The sequence below is a fragment of the Stylophora pistillata genome, chromosome 2 (genome assembly GCF_964205215.1).
Source record: "Stylophora pistillata chromosome 2, jaStyPist1.2, whole genome shotgun sequence".
Taxonomy (NCBI): Eukaryota; Metazoa; Cnidaria; class Anthozoa; order Scleractinia; family Pocilloporidae; genus Stylophora; species Stylophora pistillata.
Genome location: NC_142520.1, coordinates 26246175 through 26253658, shown reverse-complemented (window position 1 = coordinate 26253658; position 7484 = coordinate 26246175). Strand labels below are relative to the sequence as shown.

General features: G+C 36.9%; 1 long non-coding RNA gene across 1 annotated transcript; it reads right to left on the bottom strand.

The window, feature by feature from the left end:
* Window positions 1-209: 209 nt before the first annotated feature.
* LOC148738063 (uncharacterized) lies at window positions 210-2477 on the bottom strand. The gene is made up of 2 exons (XR_015996927.1): window positions 1960-2477; window positions 210-1274 (listed from the first exon to the last, which is right to left on the bottom strand). It is a non-coding gene; the product is annotated as an uncharacterized LOC148738063 (long non-coding RNA).
* Window positions 2478-7484: the final 5007 nt, after the last annotated feature.

Here is a 7484-nt window from a genome sequence, read left to right as displayed (position 1 = left end):
AATATTGAAAGCCCGAAAATTAATCTGAAGCTTTATTTACTTTATTTGAAGCAAAAAGCTTCCCTGCGTGATAGTTTCAAATTTCTGGGAGTTAAATTCCTGTATGATTTTTCGTGATATTGTTTAGCTTAAAGTTTTTAAGACAAAAATTTTATTGTTAAGAAGTATCGATTCTTGTGTAGCTATTCAGGGAGGTTTGTGATTCCAAATCATTTGAGTAATTTAATTGTAATCATTTTGAAAATATGATTTATTACAGGGTTTATTGTGCTGTCCATTATCACAACAACAACTTGTCATAGTCTACAAGTATTCATAGGCATAATTTATGATAATGACATCAACAACAATGATTAAATGACATCAGGATTGAGGGCTGTGCAAAAGCCTCATGTTTACCACATTGCACTCTAAACTATGCAGTCCGAGTTGAAGTCCTGGCTGGGTCATCTAACCATTGAGCAAGACAGTGATCTCTCATATTACGTCTCTCTCCACCCAGTCAGTAAAATCAATAATTATGATGGACGATCATTTCCACAGAGCAGAGGACACTAGTGTGTCTTAGTACTACCACGAAAGTAATTTATGCTTAGGATCCTTGCCACATGTGCCAGCTTGACGGGTCTATTTGCAAGAACAGAGGCTCAATAATAACAATTTTTTTTTGTGATTTCTTAACCCTTTTAAACTCCTAAGATCTGATCATGAATTCTCCCCTCTAGCTGCTACACATTTCCTTATAAATTGGTTACAAGAATTTGGTGTCCAATCAAGGTAAAAAATTCTAACTGATAAGTTTGAGTATTCTCATTTCCTGTTTGCTGGATCATGTATGGATATTATAGGGAGAAGTTACAGGTTAATCACTTGTGGGAGTTAAAGGGTTAACTGTTGATTGAAGAGAAAACCAACCACAGTATGAGAGACCAAAAGCCTAAAAAACCAGAGGAATGAGATGAAAACAAAGTACATGTACTGAGCTCAATATAACAATTAATTTCTCTTGTCATTGTCTTTCCAAAAAAATTAATATTTTGAAAGTATGATTTTCAGCTGGGTAACTTGGGAAGCTGCATGTACAGTTTTGTGTAGAATACAACCACAAAATATAATATCTCAAAAAATTGAGCAGAGGACATCAAGCCAAGAGAACAAGATCCTTTTTACATGTGGAGAGGTCTTTTCAGCCTCATGCAGTTGATGGACAGGGCCATACATTTGAGGAGGACTTCACCACCCCTTTCTTCATTCATAATTGCTAGCATGGACTCCTGAAAAGATAGCAACACAAATTTTGCTTACTGACTAGAGATGCCCAATTCAAATAATTTTTTTCTATTACCTTAAATTGCTCTTACAGTGCACATACAAACAAACAAGTGGCTAATGACTGGTGCATTTGTGATACAGAATGTACCTTCCCATTCAATTAAAGAAGCTTCAGGCAGACACCTGTGCTTGGACAACAAAGTTCATTACTGAAAACTGTGAAAAGGTCAGCCACTAAGTGACAGAAGATGTAATTTCAAGTACTGGGTATATTTACAATAAACGTATTCATGACCTGTAGGCCATGGAGAAATGTGAGTAGCCTAACTTAAGTAATCATGTTAATAATCTTAGAGTACACAAATTATGTCCCACCAACCCCAGAATTCCTCAGTAAACACTTAGTCTAGTAAATATTTGTGACAAACTAAGGTCATTAAAACTGTAACTAATCATGTATAAAGCTATTTAAAGAAAGGATGTCAAAAGAAAGTGCAAAAAGGCATACAACAACCCCTAAATGTGATGTGAGTAGTTTGAATCAGGTAACAGTTCCTTGACTTCATGTTTTTAAGGAAATCTGAGAAAATGCTACTGAAACGATGAAGTATTTATGGGTTTAATGAATTCAATTAAATAGTTCATTTTACTTGCTGAAATTCATGGATTACCAGAGACTCAGACTACCTTTCAAGATTTTCCCATGCACTTTCATCCTTTGCTGTCAACAACCTCCACAGAAACAGCTGTATACTGACTAACACTTGCTGCTATCGTATGTCTTATTTTGAGACAAACCGAAGTCTAGCTGACCTGAAAAGACCGAGTGGTGATTTTTGTAATTTATATTGGCACTGTTTTCATGACGATTATCATCTTCAATATACGTGATTAACATAACCTGCATTCTTTATGACCACAAGCAACATAGTAGCTTGTTATCATGTGCTAAGAGTAAACACCCTCCTTGTCATGATTACAAGTGTGCTAGCATGACCTCCATAGGGACGGAATTAAAAATGATGGCCAGGAAACTTATATTTAAATGGAATATGGGCAGTGATCCAAAAAACAAGTAAATGAATTTACCTTTGGTTGTCTAATTTTGCCAACATCTACCAAAAAGAGAGTCCATGCATTGAGCAAACTAGATCTCTGGCAGGAAAAATTTATTTTCATGAACAGGGAATCTTCCATATGCCAACCCATTCAGTAACATGGCTCAAGTGAGCATAGGGTCCAGAGACAATATACTTCTCTAAAAATTTCCATGTAAATTTCTCAGAAGTGTTATTTGAAAATATCAAATAAGATGTTACACAGCTGTTTCCACTATGCAGAAATGTGCATTTGTCATCAATGTAATTTAAAAATTTTTGATAGTAATTGAACTAAGTGGAGTGCACTTGGGTCTGAAATGATACAAGTTATTTCCCAATCAAACAAGCCCACAGCAGAAGTTTGATTTGAAATCGCAAGTACGATTCCGGACCAAAATTGCATAACATGAGGTTCAGTAATATTTAATATTCATTGTGAAAGTGCGAAATTCAGTCCTTCAAATACAGGATGTTTTAGTCAGTACAATTATTTTATGATTCAGTGCTGAGCTGGTTTGTAAAAAGGTGCAAAAGTTGTCTTTTACTTCCCTTTACATGTCAAGTAAATTGACTCATTACTTTGAACAAGCCTTGAAATTTGGATTGGTTTTTGTGTTTTAATTTAAGGTTTGTCATTTGCTTGGAAAAAGATGTGATTTAGAATAACAAATGGTGTAATTTGTGGATAAATTACACCAAAGAGAGCCAATCTGATTCAAAGATTGTCCATGGTTTAATAAATGGTTTTAAACATCAATACGTTTTATAATGTAATGTGTTCCATTGCACAATTACTTTATTTTACCTTATAAACAATAAATCCAATCATGTTACTTAAAACTGCAGTTTCAGCCAATGGAATAGACAAAAGATATATAAACAAAAGATGAGATTAAAGGCTGATAGTTTCGAAAGAAACTGTTTGGGGCTGCGTCGGTGGGAGTAACGAGATAACTTGGATACGTCAACAAAGTTGAAATGGTAAATTGGCCACCGTAATGATTACAAAAGCTGACGTTTCGAGCGTTAGCCCTTCGTCGGAGCGAATAGAGGAATTGTGGGTTGTGTGTGCTTTTAAAGGCAGAAAATGGAGCTACGTTATTGGTGGGAGCATGGCAACGAGAAAAACCTGAATAAATTAGTGGAATGAAAAGCGTTCGTTGATCCCTGTGGGATTTAGAGTGCCGGTTTGAAAGATGAGCTTTTGTTCAAGATTTTTACGGCTTTCCGCGCCACCTAAGTGCAAGGAAAGACCGCAGATTGCCATATATTGCTTAGAATGGTTAGGTAAATTAAAATGTCTAGCGACTGGTTTCGATGTGTCCTTGTCATTTCTTTCCACGTCTCGAAGGTGTTCTCGGAATCGGTCTCCTAGTCTTCTGCCTGTTTCGCCGATGTATATCTTTTTGTAATAACTGCAAGTTATGCAATAGATTACATTGGCGGAGGTGCACGTCAAGTGATCGGTGATTTTAATGGATCGTTTAGGTCCAGATATTTTATCAGTGTTGTGAATGAAAGGACACGTTTTGCATCGTGCACGAGCGCATATAAAAGTGCCTGGTTGGTCATTAGTCTGAAAAGAACTTCTGACCAAAAAATTGCCTATGTTTTTGTCGCGTTTGAATGAAATGAGCGGAGGCTGCGAAAAGATAGTGCTTGTCTCTGGATCGTTTTGAAGTAATTTAAAGTTTTTAAGAATGATGGATTTAACTGAGTGGTTTTGAGGGTGAAACGTGAGAGTGAATGGAATGCGGTCGGAATCTTCCTTATGCGACGTTTGTAGTGCTGAAAGTCGATCAATGAGTTGAGCGCGGTGGTAACCCGCTTGAACGACGGAAACAGGATAACCACGTTTGTCGAAGAACTAGCACATTGACTCTGATTTGTGGTGGAAATCAGAGTCATCACTACATAAACGACGAAGTCTTAGAAACTGAGAAAAAGGAATGGAATTCTTAACGTGAGATTGAAAAGGAATGGAGTTGGAAAGGAATGGAAAGGAAAAAGGAAACGAACGGAAAAGGAATGGAATGGAAAAGGAATGGAAAAGGATGGAAAAGGAATGAAAAAAGGAATGGTATTCTTAACGTAAAAGATGAGATTGACAGATTAACTTGATATTAAATTCTTAATGCTTTCCAACCTCACATCAATGTTCTTGGTTATTCTCCTTACTGTTTCCCAGCTGTTTCCTAAGGAGCTGACAAGGAGAATTTGCTTAACAATCAACAGCTTCTTCAGTTGGTGATAATTTCCGTTATTCTCATGACCTTACTGCGTGATTCAGGGCTGATATTGTAAGGAGAAATTAGATGCTGGTCACTGCAGTGTCATGGGGTTAAAGAAAATGTTTTGGTTACAACTGAAACTCTTTAGCCACGTTATTAAGGAAAATTGGTTCATTTTGAATCTTTTAAAGACCATTTAATGTTACACGGTGATAAACTGCTGTTGTGTTTTAAAATATAATTGAGATACCGTACCGGCCGCCCTTGCTGTGTTTAGATGTAACGTCACGCATTTTGAGTTTCCCGGCGCAATTAGAAAACATTTCAAACTCAAAGCTTTCGCGTTACTTACTCACATGGCAGTCTCAATTACAACTACCAAATATTGAAAAGGAAGAAAATAACAGCCAAATTTGATTTGGAGTGGAATTTGATTGTGAACTAGACGACCTCGTCGAGAGCTCAGACAACGATAACAAAGGGGATTTTCGTCTTACATTACTGGAATATGTCCTCTGTAAGACATTCGTTACATCAAAATGTTCACAAAAACTGCATGTCTCAAGTCAAACTTCGCCCAGACGATCGGTTGCTATAAAATTATTCGAATGTAATTTTCTCTGAGACGTTCTTAGCGTATACAGTGAAAGTACTTACACATTGGCAATGGAATTCGATTTTTTCCCAATACAGAAAAGGAGAGAAAAAGTTTACTAACCAGCAAAACTTTACAAAGCACGATGAGCGACAATTTCAACTTGTCAACCAAGCTTTTTCCGGCAGCCATTACTCGAGCAGGATCACGCCACTTTCAAAAGCGATCAACCATACTGACATTCATTTTCAGCCAAAATAAACTCCTTTTCCTAAAGTTCTTTCCTTAAGGATTCGTTCGGTATTTTTCTTTCAAATTTAATTTACGAGGATTCAAAGCTGAAATAATTTCATTTACACGGCTTTTGCCGGTTACCAAAAATTTCAACTTGACTTAGATTTTCATAACGTGAATTTTGATTGGTTTGTGTGTCGTCAGTTGCGCGGTTGTCCAGCGCATGTATTAATAAAATTTGTATCAATCAAGCCAGAAAATAACATTTTCCTTCATTACTCATGTTATTTGACAGAAAGTTTTTTTTTATGAATTAAACAGGTAACTTTTCTGTATTTGCATAGCCTCATCTAAACACTCGGGAGGCTGGGGGAATTCTTAAAACTTATGCAAACCCACGCCTGCGCCTTGAGTTTGAATCACTGTAATGAATTCTTCCAACCCCACTAGCCTTTAGATGAGGGTGCGTAAACATGGACAATTTTCGGAGTTGCGAGGCACCTTTTAACCATGCAGAGTCGATCATACGTCGAAAAGTATTTGACGAGATGAATTTGTTGCCATTATTACGAAAGTAATCTTTCAATAATTTGCAAGATGTCTTCGTGAAGTATCTTTTTCATCTCTATGATAATCAGCTAATTGATTCGGACTTTATTGCTGGCCATAATACAAATCACGCGAGATTGCTTGAACCGCTGCTAAACTAGAATGGCGTCCGGCGAGACATTCTCAGCTACCACAGAAATTTATCCTCGTTTCAACGACCTTCTTCGAGAAGTCTGCGATCTCCTGAGCCCCGAAGAACTAAGACACTTGCTAAAGAATTCTTGCACACTTAACATACCGTTTGAAGCATCTGCCACAGAACATGTTACCACAAATACATAAAAATAGTTCTGTATAGCTGCATACTTGGCCTTGGCTATAAGCGGAGTTTACCATTCGGTAATGTGAATTTTAGAAACCACCAAATGATTCACAAAGTGAGTTAAAGGACCGTTTGAAGGAAGCACGTAATTATTTAACAGGTGAAACGGAAATTATGACTCCATCAGTTCGTTAATATTTTCCTTGACGTCAAACGGCCTAAATAATTCTAAGTGTTTATTTCATTCAAATTTGCATTTCGTGTATTCCAGAGTCCTCTAACATAGTCTTCTTGTCACCCCCATCTTTGTCTTGTTAATGATATCCAAGAGCAAAGCTTTATCTTTATGTAAAACCGGCAGTTCAAGGATAAAAGAGACACGTGCACTCAGCCTTGAAAAAGCTGTAGTCCTCGCTTATTTGGTCACGTGCAGCGAGTTGCTGTTTTTAACAATACTTGACGTCAAAAAGAAAAACAAAATTAACAATAAGTTAATGTACTTTTTCTTTCTCATTTTTCCTTATTTTCCTTACTTATTATTTCCTTTCAACTGTTTTAAGAATTCAAACGGTTATATGGTAAAAGAATAGTGGATATTCGATTAAATTTGGAGTGGGAGGAGGCAACTCGGGGAATAAAACTTGCGCGGGGTCCCTCCGGAACCTCATCAGCACACTTCTAATTTAGGAGGGTGAGAGAAAACTGCGGCAGCCCAATACCAAAGAAAAGGTCAAATACAAGCATTTCTAAAGATATAGAACAGGTAAGTTCCTGTTATCAATTATGAAGAGGCCACCTTGGCATATTTTGCAGAGTTTATCAATCATTTTAGGCAAATGTACCGCGACTGGAAGTTTTTCCACGCACATCGAGGACTTTCGTTTGCTGAAATTGTGGGAAGGAAAAAAGTGTTAAGATAACAAACTGCAATTAAAAACAATGTCGTAACTCAAACAACAACAAACATATGAAACATATGTATGAACTGCGGTTATGAGACGTATACAGGCCAGAAATTTTTTTCAGGTCTGATTTTCACTATTGCTCAAATAGTGCTTCACTGCGAAGGATCGTTCACATATACGTCTCATAACCGCAGTTCATACATATGTTTCATATGTTTGTTGTTGTTTGATTTATCATCTACGGGTTTATGTCGAATTAATTTGATGGCCTGCTCC